We start from the raw sequence: 15,686 nt of genomic DNA, 5'->3' as shown, positions 1-15,686 counted from the left end.
ATGCTGCTACTGCTGCTAAATCACTTCGGTAGTGTCCGACTCTATGCAACCCCACAGGCTCCCCGGTCCCTGGGATTCTCCAGGCAAAAGTACTGGAGTGGGTTCCCATTTCCTTCTCCAATGCATGAAAGTGAAAAGTGACAGTGAAGCTGCTCAGTCTTGCCAACTCTTAGCGAACCCATGGAATACAGCCTACCAGGCTCCTCCGTCCATGGGATTTTCCAGGCAAGAGTACTGGAGTGGGTTCCCATTTCCTTCTCCAATGCATGAAAGTGAAAAGTGAAAGTGAAGCTGCTCAGTCTTGCCGACTCTTAGCGAACCCATGGAATACAGCCTACCAGGCTCCTCCATCCATGGGATTTTCCAGGCAAGAGTACTGGAGTGGGTTGCCATTGCCTTCTCCCAGCAAACCACATAGCTGGGTACTATTTGAACTAGAAATTAGAATAAGGAATTTTTGACTTGAGGTAAGACGAGAACTTATATTTACTTTCTTTAATACATTTTCCTTAATATCAAAGACTTTTGTGTAAAAATATCAACTATTCAGTAGTGGCTTCCAGAAAATGCACAAATGATCAATGAATGGTATTTAGTGTGAGGGCTACTGAAAGTGGGAGCAGGATGTCCACTTATAAGAGCGAACAGCTTGGCAGGATTATTGAAGAAGTCCTTATTTTTCATGTTTCCCTATGTGAATTTTCTCTCCACTCCCAGAAGGAAAATACAGTTTTTTGTCTTTTTTTTAAAGTCTAAACTATTCTTACCCAAATCTACTGCTCAAAGAGTAATAGGTGAGGTTAGGAGAAGAAACTGGGTTCTGACTCATGAGTCATATATGAGATCTCTCTTAAAGCAACTTACCCTCAGAAATTAGGCTTTTTCTGCTTATGTATGTGCATTTATTAAGGTACTCTTGGAGGCATATTATTTGGGCAATTGAAGAATTATGAAAGCCTACTTTTGGCTGTGGCTCTGAGCCGTATTTTCTAATTCAGCTTTATCAATAATAAAACTCATATTTCAGTATCTTAGTGTATTAGTCCATTCAGGCTGATACAACAAAAATACCACAGACTGGGCGGTTTAAACAACAAACATTTGTTTCTCACCATTCTGTAGGCTGGGAAGTCCAAGAACAAAGTGCAGGCTGATTTGGTGTCTGGTGCCAGCTGCTTTCTGGTTCATAGATTATCATCTTCTTGTTATATCTTCACATGATGAAAGGAGTGAGAGAACCCTCTGAGGTCTCTCTTTATAAGGACATTAATCCCTTTCCTGGAGGTGCCAAACTCATGACCTAACTATCTCCCAAAGACCCCAACTCCTTATACTATCACAGTGGGGACTGGGATTTCCACATGTGAATTTGGAAGGGATACATTCAATTTATAACAATTAATTTATTTTACAGTTTTTTCAATTTGTTAGAAATCATACTGGAGAGAAAAGAATGAATAGTTACCATTCCTAAAGCTCAGTTGCTAAAATTTGTAAATCAAGCGGTTCTTCTATAAAGAGAAGAATGTTTTATAATTACATACATACCCAAAAGGCACCAGCCTAATTTTTGCTGAACTCTCTAATAGTGCCTTGTTGTTCCTTACAAGACTAACAGTGCTTCATATTTGTTCATCTTTTCCAAGTTTTTAGGTTGATCATACATCTTTTCTCCCTTGATCTTTGTAGACCTTGTAATCTAATCAGGCAGGTATTTTTGCCTCATTTTATACATGAGGTAATACGAATTTGGAGAATCTAAAAGTGGCATCATAAGAACTAGAAAATGATTGAGATGGAAAATGGAACCCACACTTGTAACTGTGAATTCACTGCCCATCAACTCATTAACTAATTAATAAACTAGTTCAATAAAATCAATTGTCAGACACTGTGCAAAGTCCTACAGATACATTGATGAGCTACATAGACATGATGACTGCTCTTACAGACAGTTTACAGCCTAGAAGGTAAAACAGATCATAACATTTTAAAGTTATTAAAGTTAAAAATGTACAATCATAGGAGAAAGTCAGGATGTTAGGGATCACAGTAGAGAACACCTAAGCCAGTCTATACCTTTGACACTTCTCTAAGTATCAAAGTGTCAAAGTGTCAAATTAAATAGAATTTTAATGCCAACAATGTATCCAAAGGTCATCACTGTTAGACATAAAGGATCAGAGTAGCTACTATATATTTCTATCTAACAAAAACTATTATAAGGACACTCCAGTCATTCTTCATTATTTAACCTATTCATAACCATTTGATACAAAGGATACAAACATGAATATGACATGGCTTCCATCCTCAAAGCACTCACAACGTTGTGGGAGAGACATATCTGTCAGTGTATAATTGCTACAAAATAGGGCACGTTTTTGATGAATATGTGTGCCAACTGCAAGTATCCAGAGGTATCACTAAGATAGTAAACTTTGAGCTAGTTCTTGAAAGATATGTAAAAATTGGTCAAGTAAAGAAGATGATGATATACACAAAAAGAGACAGAATGTGAAAAGACAATCTATTGTTAGAATTGTGATATATGTAGAAGATGGAAAATGTTTAATTTGCTTTCACTGCTGGATACTTCGAAGGAATATATAAAGAGGTCCAGAGTTCTATGGGGAGTTATGCTGAGGTGAGATTGCAAAGACAGAATGATTATAACCTTAACAAGGAGGCAATGGAGCCATTAAAGAACTTTAAATATAGGATTATTATGAAGATATTTTAGGATTCTGCATTGTAGATGGGTTGTAGTAGAAAGACTCATGCAGGGAGACTAATTAGGAAGCTGTGGCAATAGTCCAGTCAAGAGACAAACGAAGTCAGTGAGTGCAGATAACAGATGCAGAATTTAGAACACTTTCTAAAAAACTTTTTTCAGTGCTTTAGTGTTTGTGATGAACAAAAGTCATAATGATTAATGCTTAGATACTACAAGCATTTTAGGTAGAATAGATATCCAGGTATGGAACTGTGGCTATGGTAATAATTTAACTAAGTGTGACCATTGAGTATTTAGTGATACCAATAATAGATTTTTCCAGAGAGTTAATTGTATTACTACAAAACTCCTAGAATATAACTTGGTTGAACTGAAGTTGAACTTCAAGATTTGAAGGATAAGAAGATCATGGGTTTCAACATTGGAATTATATCTTATTGCAAGAGTCTATAGTCTGAGTACAGGAGTTTTGGAAGCAAGCATCTAAGCAATATAAACAAAATAACTAGTCTCTGGTTAATCTTACTTTTGGGTAACTAGTGTTCTAACTTTAAATTTAAATATTTTATTTTACTAAGATGAGTACATTCTTTGTTTTTACTAGATAGGATATAAATCTTACACAACTTATGTGTGTAAGGAATACAGATTACTGCATTTCTTTTATACTTTAGTTTTTAAGTTAATCAAATAAGTTGCTATTTTTAGGAAAAATACTTGTACTATGTAGCCAAAATCAGAAATAACAATTTAAGCATAGAATTGGTGATCCTCACTGTTTAATTTAATGTATTCTAAAGAGCCTTCATACATGTATTAAATATAAATGTAATGAACTTCTGTAAATTATTTAAAAATAAAATTGGATGTTAAAGTCACATAAATAATTTTTAAATAATACAAAATATTGTGACAATGAATGAATATATAAAGCCACTTCATGCTTAAATAAAAATTTTAAGCTAAAAAGAGCATTTTCATTTGAGTATCTTTGTAAAGTACAAAAATACTGTCAAATAAATGTAGGGAAATTAGCAAATAGATGACAATAGCTTTTAGAAATAAATTTTCCACTTTTTCAAAATAAAATTGCTAAAACAGTTGTAAAATCCTAGTTGTAGATTTTTGACAACATACTCCCATGAGAGTTTCCATCTATTTCTAAAGAGTTTAATTTTTAAAGTAACTCATGTTAGCTTTGCCGGAGATGTTAGTTGAATCACACATAAATCATCATCAGAAGTACCTATTCTATTTTAAGCTCAGATGAGGTTCAAAAGGAGTGCATGAAAGGGCAGGGCTAAAAATTCACAAGAGAGCAAATCTGCTAAGAATGCAGCTTCTGCAATCAGAAAGACTCAGGTATCAGGCTTGTTCTAGCACTTTCTGGCTCCATGGCCTTGAGAATTTAACATTTTGTGCCTAATCTCCTATTTGTAGAATTAGCCTACTAATGACACCCCACTCCAGTACTCTTGCCTGGAAAATCCCATGGATGGAGGAGCCTGGTAGGCTGCAGTCCATGGGGTCGCTAAGAGTCAGACAGGACTGAGCGACTTCACTTTCTCTTTTCACTTTCATGCATTGGAGAAGAAAATGGCAACCCACTCCAGTGTTCTTGCCTAGAGAATCCCAGGGACGGGGGAGCCTGGTGGGCTGCCATCTAAGTGGTCGCACAGAGTCGGACACGACTGAAGTGACTTAGCATAGCATAGTGATCATAGGGATGTCAAGAAAATTAATGATATGAAAGAAGTACATATATTAGCATAGTACCTAGAACATTATAGGTGTCCACTAATAGCAGTCAGCAATTTTTTTATTCTTTTTTAAATGACAAAGAAAGTGGAAAGAAAAGTCAAAGGAAGAAAGGATAATAAAAATAGCAGTGAAAAAAAGATAGATTACTCATAAGAGTCAATTATTTTGATAACAGACTTGTCAAAAGCACAATGAAAGGAAGAAAATAGGAAAATATTTTTGAACTACTGTGAGAAAATAACTGTCTACCTAAAATTATGTACTCAATAAAAGTATTTTCAAGGACAAGGATGAAATAAACAATTTTTACATGAATAAATCTTGAGTGTTTTTGCCAAGGATTTTTCAATAACAGAACTTCTAAAGATTATATTTAGGGAGAATGAAAATGACCCCAGAGAGAAGAATAAGGTGGTTAAACGTGAAAATCAAACCAAAACTGTCATTCAGTTAGGTATACACATTGAAAAAGTCTATATGTGATGACGATTAATTTATAGGGTCAAAATATCAGAAAAAAAAAGGTTTGATGACAAAATAATGTAAATCCAGTTGCCCAGTGTCTACCTGCCTGACAATGTATCCTTCATTAGATTTCTTCCTATCTCTGTCTTACTTTTCTACTCCCTTACTTTTGCTACTATCACCTACTAAATAAAATACTTTTATTCAAAATTTAGCATCATCAACAATTAAGATAAGTCAAAACCACAATGAAATACTAGTAGATATAATTTTAAAGGCAAATAATGAGTGTTGACAATGATAAACAACATGTGATATATCTATCCAATGGAATATTCTGCCCCCCAAAAAGAATGATATACTGATATACAGAATTATATGGTTGGACCTTGAAAACATTACAGTAAATTTCAGAAACCAATTACAAAAAAAAAAAAAACATATTCTATGACTGTATTTATATGAAATATCCAGAATAGCAAGCTCTTTAGAGACAGAATATAGATTAGTGGTTGTTCAGGGCTAGGGAAGGGTGAGGAGCTTTGGAACTTTTGCTAATGAGTATATTTCTTTTAGAGTGATCAAAATGATCTAAAATTGACTATAGTGATGAGTGTATAACTCTGAATAAAATCATGATCATTGAATTGTACATGTTTAATAGATGAATTATATCATACATGAATTATATGCATACATTACATTCTCAATAAAGCATACATATATTGATGTATTAAATCAGTTATTTCACAAAAATGGAAAAAACTGCCAATGCACTTATAGAATGTTGTTCAATCATACTAAAAAAAAAAGCACAGAGGATAACAGTGAAATAATATTTAGCATGAACTAGATAGGCAAAACTTAAAAAGTCTGATAACACTAAGTGTTATTGAAAATGGGGATAAAATAGAAAGACTGTTGCCAGGAGCTGGGAGAAGGGGTGAATGGAGAAACTGTATGGATACAGAGTTCCAGTTAGGAAATATGACAAAGTTGAGATGGATGCTGGTTGTGACACAATGTGAAGGTACTTAATGTTAGAGAAATGGACACTTAGAAGTGGTTAAAATGGTAAATTTTGCCATGTATATAACAGGTTCTTTAAAAGCAGAAACAAAGAGAAGGAAGGTGGGAGGGAAAAGCAACTGGAAATCAATGGAAATCTTTATCCACTGGTGTCAGAAGTGTGTATCAGAAAAGAAGTTAAAAAGTGGAGAACCAGATTTGGAATCTGACATGTGATGCAGATCCGTCCCCTCCTATCGGTATCTTCTCGCCTCAGCACATCTGTGATGCCCTCGCTGGCTTCTTGAGCACAAGAGTGAATGCTTCCCTGCCTGGAGGTCCTGAGGAAAGTTTTCTCTCATTCCTATTCAAGGAAGAATCACTGAATTGAAACCAGGGAACCACAGACTTCTCTCTCTCTTTGACTTCATTCTGTGTTCTTTGCTGTCCCTAAGCAAGCATGCTTTCTTGCCTCTACTTTCTCTCCTCATTTATTAAATTGGTTCAGTTCTGTTCAGTTCACTTCAGTCACTCAGTCGTGTCTGACTCTTTGCGACCCCATGAATCACAGCACACCAGGCCTCCCTGTCCATCACCAACTCCCGGAGTTTACTCAAACTCATGTGCATCAAGTCAGTGATGCCATCCAGCCATCTCATCCTCTGTCGTCCCCTTCTCCTCCTGCCCCCAATCCCTCCCAGCATCCGAGTCTTTTCCAATGAGTTAACTCTTTGCATGAAGTGGCCACACTATTGGAGTTTCAGCTTTAGCATCAGTCCTTCCAATGAACACCCAGGACTGATCTCCTTTAGGATGGAATGATTGCATCTCCTTGCAGTCCAAGGGACTCTCAAGAGGCTTCTCCAACACCACACTTCAAAAGCATCAATTCTTCTGCGCTCAGCTTTCTTCACAGTCCAACTCTCACATCCATACATGACTGCTGGAAAAACCATAGCCTTGACTAGATGGACCTTTGTTGGCAAAGTAATGTCTCTGCTTTTGAATATGCTATCTAGGTTGGTCATAACCCTCCTTCCAAGGAGTAAGCGTCTTTTAATTTCATGGCTGCAATCACCATCTGCAGTGATTTTGGAGCCCCCCAAAATAAAGTCAGCCACTATTTCCACTGTTTCCCCATCTATTTCCCATGAAGTGATGGGACCAGAGGCCATTATCTTAGTTTTCTGAATGTTGAGCTTTAAGCCAACTTTTGCACTCTCCTCTTTCACTTTCAATAAGAGGCTTTTTAGTTCCTCTTCACTTTCTGCCATAAGAGTGGTGTCATCTGCATATCTGAGGTTATTGATATTTCTCCCGGCAATCTTGATTCCAGCTTGTATGGAACATGAATGAGGGGAGTCTACACTCAGGTATGCAATGCTAATATCCTCACTTTCTACCTACAAGTATCCCTCTCTTTGGCTTGAATTGTGTGGTATCAGAGTTGAATAATACTCTCTTTAATTCTTAGATTTCTGACTTTCATCTAGAAATTTAAAAAAAAGTAGGTTTGATATTGAATAAATCAAGGAGAGTAGCATCAGTCTTTCCCTTCCTATTGCAAGGAGACTGAAAAAATTAGCCATAAAATTATTTCTGGTTCATCAAGAAAAATATAGAGCAACAAACACAATTCTATCTTGATTCTGAAGTTTGAAGTGGAAAAGAGGAATTTGGAGAAAATATTGTGTTTTTGTTCCTATGAATTGTCATTATTGGCACATTCATTATGTTATAAGAAATAAAAAATATTTAGTTCTTTTAAGGTTGCTTGGAATCAATACATTTGGAATCAAATAAGAGATTTAAAGAAAAAACTAGCCATTAAATATCTATTAATACCTTTCAGATGCATTTCTCATTAATGTCAATAACTTCCTTTTCAAGAGTTTTATCATATTTCCCACAGGGGATGCCTATAGGGTAATAAAAATACAAATGAAATAAAAGCCTTGAAATAGTAAAATGAATAAATTAAATTTTTTTTTTAAATAAACAGTATCAGTGTTTGAGTTCTAGCTAAAATTATATCATTAATAACGGGACCTTGGAAAATCTGGTAACGCTATGTAGGTTGCAAAGTGATCTGTTCAGTTCAGTTCAGTCTCTCAGTCACGTCTGACTCTTTGTGACCCCATGGACTGCAGCAAACCAGGCCTCCCTGCCCAGCACCAACTCCTGGAGTTCACTCAAACTCATGTCCATTGAGTCAGTGATGCAAACCAACCATCTCATCCTCTGTCATCACCTTCTTCTCTTGCCTTCAATCTTTTCCCAGAATCAGGGTCTTTTCCATTGAGTCAGTTCTTCATATCAGGTGGCCAAAGTATTGGAGTTTCACCTCCAGGATCCTTCCAATGAATATTCAGGAATGATTTCCTTTAGGATGGATTAGTTGGATCTCCTTGCTGTCCAAGGGACTCTCAAGAGTCTTCTCCAACACCACAGTTCAAAAACATCAAGTCTTCCATGCTCAGCTTTCTTTATAGTCAAACTCTCACATCCATACATGACCACTGGAAAAACCATAGCTTTGACTAGATGGACCTTTTTGGCAAAGTAATGTCTCTGCTTTATAATATGTTATCTAGGTTGATCATAACTTTTCTTCCAAGGAGTAAGCGTCTTTTAATTTCATGGCTGCAGTCACTATCTGCAGTGATTTGGAGCCAAAAATAAATAAATAAGTAAGTAAATAAAGTCAGCCACTGTTTCTATTGTTTTCCATCTATTTGCCATGAAGTGATAGGACCAGACGCCATGATATTAGTTTTCTGAATGTTGAGCTTTAAGCCAGTTTTTTCACTCTCCTCTTTCACTTTCATCAAGAGGCTCTTTAGTTCTTTGCTTTCTGCCGTAAGGGTGGTGTCATCTGCATATCTGAGGTTATTGATATTTCTCCTGGCAATCTTGATCCCGGCTTGTGCTTCATCCAGCCCAGTGTTTCTCATGATGTACTCTGCATATAAGTTAAATAAGCAGGGTGATAATATACAGCCTTGATGTACTCCTTTCCCTATTTGGAACCAGTCTGTTTTTCCATGTTCAGCTCTAACTGTTGCTTCCTGACCTGCATACACTGTTACACTGCACACACTGCATACCCTGTTACACTGGAAGATATCTAAGATATTCCAGTTTTAATTTCAGAGTCTTTACAGTTTTGTCAGGTATTTAAATTAATGCTTTCCACAATGTTAAAATCTACACCTTAAGAAATAACTGCATGACTGCCATATGTTTTCAATCTATTATTTGGAGTTTTGTAGACAAAACTTGAATCATCAAGCATACTTAGATTATCCCCACTTCTTAAGCAATAAAAGATGCTGCTTTGCATAGAATCTATTATTTCTATATTTCAAAATATGTTTATGTTTGGCTTCCTGCTAAGACAACATATTCACTATGAATATCTTAGCTTTTTATTCTCTTCCTTCCCAATATTTCTTATCTAGTCACTTGTTATAATGAAGGACCAATCAATAAAAGAATGTTAAGAAGAATGTTAAGACTCCTGATGAAAGATAAAGAGGAGAGTGAAAAGTTGGCTTAAAACTCAGTATTCAGAAAACTAAGATCATGCCATCTGGTCCCATCACTTCATGGCAAATAGGTGGGGATACAATGGAAACAGTGACAGACTTTATTGGACTATATCACATGTCCAAAATCACTGTAGATGATGCCTGTAGCCATGAAATTAAAAGATGCTTGCTCCTTGGAAGAAAAGTTATGATCAACCTAGAAAGTATATTAAAAAGCAGAGACATTACTTTGCCATCAAAGGTCCGTCTAGTCAAAGCTATGGTTTTTCCAGTAGTCATGTATGAATGTGAGAGTTGGACTATAAAGAAAGCTGAGCACCAAAGAATTGATGCTTTTGAACTGTGGTGTTGGAGAAGACTCTTGAGAGTCCCTTGGACAGCAAGGAGATCCGACCAGTCCCTCCTAAAGGAAATCATTCCTAAATATTCATTGGAAGGACTGATGCTGAAGGTGAAACTCCAATACTTTGGCCACCTGATGCAAAGAACTGATTCATTTGAAAAGACCCTGATGCTGAGAAAGATTGAAGGCAGTAGGAGAAAGGGACAACAGAGGATGGGATGGTTGGATGGCATCACCAACTCGATGCACATTAGTTTGAGTAAGCTCTGGGAGTTGGTGATGGGCAGGGAAGCCTGGCATGCTGCAGTCTGTGGGGTTGCAAAAATTTGGACACAACTGAGCAACTGAACTGAACTGAAGACTGCCTTATGGTTCATCTGTAAAAGAAACTTTAGGAAAGAGGTATATTTAGATTTTTTCTACTACATTCATCTCTTGCTGGAGACTGGAAACAGAATTTACTCAGTTCAGTAATCTTCAATAAAATATATAGTCCATAGAGTTATGTTAAGTCTAAACACATCCTTCAGGACTGGAATGTGATTCTCTGCATGTTGGAGTCTCTGCTATCTAGCACCAGGTGAAAAATATGACAGATTTTCTATATAGCAGTGTTCACATGTCAATCCTAACTCCCTAACTATCCATGCCCCCTCATTCTTCCCCTATGGTAACTGTAAGTTCATTCTTTAAGTCTGTGAGTCTGTTTCCATTTTGTAAATAAACTAGTTTAAATAATTTTTTTAGATTCCACATATAAGGGATATCATATGATGTTTGTCTTTATCTAAGTTATTTCACTTAGTATGATAATCTTTGGGTCCATCCATGTTGCTGCAAATGTCATTATTTCATTCTTTTTTACAGCCGAGTAATAGATGGCTCGATGGCATCACCAATTCGATGGACATGAGTTTGAGTGAACTCCGGGAGTTGGTGATGGACAGGGAGGCCTGGCGTGCTGCGATTCATGGGGTTGCAAAGAGTCAAACACGACTGAGTGACTGACCTGAACTGAACAGAAACTGAATTTAACTGAAGGAAGCAATGACATGAATAATAATAATAATAAAAACAGCTTCAAATCAATTAGGCCAGACACATTTTGAGTACTTTGCAAAAGTCACCCCATAAAAGTTACCAACTTTACATAGATGTTTTAAATAATCATTCTGAAACTGCATTTGTTCAAGGGGAAAGAATACCACCCTACAGAATTCATTAATGTATTAGAGCCAAGTTGCATATCTCAGGCTTGATAAACCAGTTTCCCCTCAGATTCAAGGTTTGGTCCCATATTTATTCAATCTCATAATTTGCCTGGAACTCAATGTTTTCTCTAAGAACTTTGGACTTCATTAGAGGGTAGGAAAATAAAACTTGTGGGTTAATAGAAATGAACATGGGCTATGTATTGTAAAATTTGCAAAGTTGTAGAATTCTGAATTTATAAGAACTTGGCTGCCTTCTTTGAGTGTTCATTGATTACAATTTTTAAAAAGGAATCAAAGAATAGATAGTGAAAAGTGAATATGGTTCATTCAATCCCAGCAGCATTTTTAAACACTGGCTAAATATACAGTCATGACAAGCCAACAGATTTAAGTTTAAAAAATAGACATTATGAAAATGAATTACTGAATATATCAAAGTTTTATATTACTGAGTTCCAAATACATTGTCCTTTGGCCTAAAATTTATAGACTCATCCAGGGAATATTTGCTTCAGTTGAATTGTCAACTGAATATTCTTCAGGAATGTTCTATAAAAGGGCATCATGTTTATACTCCGGAGGATCTACAACAAATATTTATGGAGCAGCTTCTATGTGCTGAGCATTGTTTTAGGGTAAAGCCCTGGACAGAAGGCTTCAACTACACTTGAGAGCCACACCCTAGTAAACTATTCAAACAGATATAAACCTTCCCAAAGTAAATAAAATGTGTATAATTAAAAACAAAGTAACATAAACAAATAAATAAATAAGATATATTCATGTAAACAAATAAACCAAGGGGATTTCTCTGGCAGCCAAGTGTTTAAGGCTTCACCTTCAATGCAGGGAGTATGGGTTCGACCCTTGGTAAGGAGCTAAGATTCCACATGCCTTGTGGCCTAAAAACCAAAACATATGACTGAAGCAATACTGTAGCAAAGTCAGTAAAGATTTTAAAAATGGTCCACGTCAAAAAATTATTTTAAAATATAAACCAAGTCTATGGGAAAAAAAAATTTGATGAGTTTGAAAGCTATTACAAAGATCTTCTCTGAAGAGGAGTCAGTTACATGAAGATGGGGTGAAAAAAGCATTCTAGGCAGAGAGAAAATCAATTGCCAAACCTCAAGTAAAGGTTTGACTGATCTTGTTTGCAATACAGAGAGACCAGTGTTCCTGGAATTTACCACATAGAAGAAGGGAGGCTGGAGATGAAATCAGTGAAGGAGGCTGAGATCAATCAGGTCCTGTCTTCCAGGCAAAGGGAAGGAAAATGGATTTTACTTGACTTGAATTACAAAGAGAAACCACTGAAGTGGGGGAGGGGTGAGGAGCTTCCAAAAGCCCAGGTCCACCTGGAGGGTAAACTAGCGCTAATGACCTCCAACAGTGTGATTGTTATTCTGTTTCTAAAACTGAGGCAAGTACTAGCAACTCCTGCATTACAGAAATCTGGGAAGACACAGTGTTATTCACTTAGTTGTGTCTGACTCTGTAACACCATGGACTGTAGCCCGCCAGGGTCCACTGTCCATGGAATTCTCTAGGCAAGAATACTGGAGTGGGTAGACATTCCCTTCTCCAGGGGATCTTTCTGACCTAGGGATCAAACCCTTGTCTCTTGCATGGCAGCAGGCAGATTATTTTTACCATCTGAGCCACCAGGAAGCCCAATTACTGTGTAACAGGCATTCAATCAAGTGCTTTGAATGAATTACCTTATTTAATTTCACAATAATTCTAAGTTATGTATTAATATATTTTTTTTGTTTGGAAAATAAAACAGAGAGATCAAACATCTTGACCCAAGACATACAGTTGGTACATGCCAGAGCCAAAATTCAAACCAGGTCTGTCTCCAACTAAAAACTTAACCAGACAGTCATGCTGTTTCCGTGATCATGAAAAGGGAAGCAAACTGATAGTAAAATGGAAGGAAAAAACAATAGTCACCAGTAATCCAGAGTAACTTCACTGCATCTAAAGCATTGACAGGAACTGATTCAAAATTAGCCATACTTCTAAGATGATAGTAGTTTCTCAAATAAAATTTAATGTAACCTACTTTTGTGCTTGATAATATCAAGTTTCTTTTCTCAGTTAGGTCTAAAGACCTAAAAAGATCCTTAATACCAATAGTACTTTGGGTAATATTTATATAAATGTATCAATACAGTCTCAAAGTTTAAAAATTAATCAGCTGGATTTTTTTTCACAGAAATACAAAATAATTTATTACTTTTGTCTACTTATTACTTTCTGTCTAATCATCTATTCTGTCCTACTGGTTTGACAAAACTGGTCTTTTATTTTGGCATAAGGTAAACAAGTATTACTCAATAAATTATAGGAAATTGGATCCTTCAAGGCATATTTCAGAAACAACAAGTTCTTTTCACTCATTTATAAACAGTGGGACATACCCAGCAAGTGACAGGCCATTACCTACAAGTAGATTAATCACATTAAATATGCTTCTATGTACCATTAGAAATATTGCCTGAATAAATCACTTTATGTTAGAAAATGGGTGAACTGAAATAGTTAACATCTCTAAAATTTTCAGTTAGCCCTTAGTTTCCATATTTCTTATAGTGATGGTTGAATTCAAATAGACCACAGTTATAAAATAACACTGGAGAAAATTCACCCTAGCACCAGGATTAATACAGTGTTCACAAATATGGTGAATACTAAATATAGGTATGGTGTGACTGCTAGAACCAGAGTTCACAAATATGTACAAAAGTCACAGACTCTCCTTTAAGAAGCTGTCATGAAGTATCAGCTCTTTACCTCCGAAGAAGCCATAGAACCTGTCTATAGATGAAAAATCAGTGATCAGAGTCAACATTACTAATGTTGGGTACAAACCAATGATATGTGCTTCTTGTAGCGCTGCACTGAGGATCGAGCGTAAGGTCAGTGGCATTCTTTCCAAAAATTCATAACCTGAACCAAAGAGGAAACTATTAGACAAATCCAAAATGAAAGAGAAGCTACAAAAATCACTGGCCTATACTCTTCTAAAATATCAAGGTCAATAAACACTAAGAAAAGTCAAAGAATTTTTCCTGATTAAATGAAATTAAAGAAATACGATTACTGAGTGCAATGAGTATTCCAGTTTGAGTCCTGGACCAAGAAAAAAAATGGCTATACAAGGCATTATGTGAGAAATTGATGGAATTTGAATAGAGACTGTGGATTAAATATGAAATCATGAAAGATAAAAGATGATGTAAGAACAGGTTTTTGTTCTGTAAAATTTAACTTCTCCTATAGAAGTATGACCTGTCTCTTGAGAAACCCATATGCAGGTCAGGAAGCAACAGTTAGAACCGACATGGAACAACAGACTGTTCCAAATAGGAAAAGGAGTACATCAAGGCTGTATATTGTCGCCCTGCTTATTTAACTTATATGCAGAGTACATCATGAGAAACGCTGGGCTGGAAGAAGCACAAGCTGGAATCTAGATTGCCGGGAGAAATATCAATAACCTCAGATATGCAGATGATACCACCCTTATGGCAGAAAGCAAAGAAGAACTAAAGAGCCTCTTGATGAAAGTGAAAGAGGAGAGTGAAAAAGTTGGCTTAAAGCTCAACATTCAGAAAACGAAGTTCATGGCATCTGGTCCCATCACTTCATGGGAAATAGATGGGGAAACAGTGGAAACAGTGTCAGACTTTATTTTGGGGGGCTCCAAAATCACTGCAGATGGTGACTGCAGCCATGAAATTAAAAGATGCTTACTCCTTGGAAGGAGGGTTATGATCAACCTAGATAGCATATTCAAAAGCAGAGACATTACTTTGCCAACAAAGGTTTGTCGAGTCAAGTCTATGGTTTTTCCAGTAGTCATGTATGGATGTGAGAGTTGGACTGTGAAGAAAGCTGAGCGCAGAAGAATTGATGCTTTTGAACTGTGGTGTTGGAGAAGACTCTTGAGAGTCCCTAGGACTGCAAGGAGATCCAACTAGTCCATTCTAAAGGAGATCAGTCTTTGGTGTTCATTGGAAGGAATGATGCTAAAGCTGAAACTCCAGTACTTTGGCCACCTCATGCGAAGAGTTGATTCATTGGAAAAGACTCTGATGCTGGGAGGGATTGGGGGAAGTAGGAGAAGAGGACAATAGAGGATGAGATGGCTGGATAGCATTACTGACTTGATGGACATGAGTTTGAGTGAACTGCGGGAGTTGGTGATGGACAGGGAGGCCTGGCGTGCTGCGATTCATGAGGTTGCAAAGAGTCGGACACGACTGAGCAACTGAACTAACTGATAGAAGTCTAATGGCAGCCATGAAATTAAAAGACGCTTACTCCTTGGAAGGAAAGTTGTGACCAACCTAGATAGTATATTGAAAAGCAGAGATATTACTTTGCCAACAGAGTTCCATCTAGTCAAGGCTATAGTTTTTCCAGTGTTCATGTATGGATGTGAGAGTTGGACTGTGAAGAAAGCTGAGCACAGAAGAATTGATGCTTTTGAACTGTGGTGTTGGAGAAGACTCTTGAGTGTCCCTTGGACTGCAAGGAGATCCAACCAGTCCATTCTAAAGGAGATCAGTCCTGGGTGTTCATTGGAAGGACTGATG

This window comes from Bos grunniens, chromosome 9, assembly GCF_055505025.1.
Source record: "Bos grunniens cultivar Pamir isolate PY7600 chromosome 9, Bosgru_T2T1.0, whole genome shotgun sequence".
Lineage (NCBI taxonomy): Eukaryota > Metazoa > Chordata > Mammalia > Artiodactyla > Bovidae > Bos > Bos grunniens.
The sequence above is the reverse complement of the archived record's forward strand: the minus strand, read 5'-3'. Positions refer to the sequence as shown.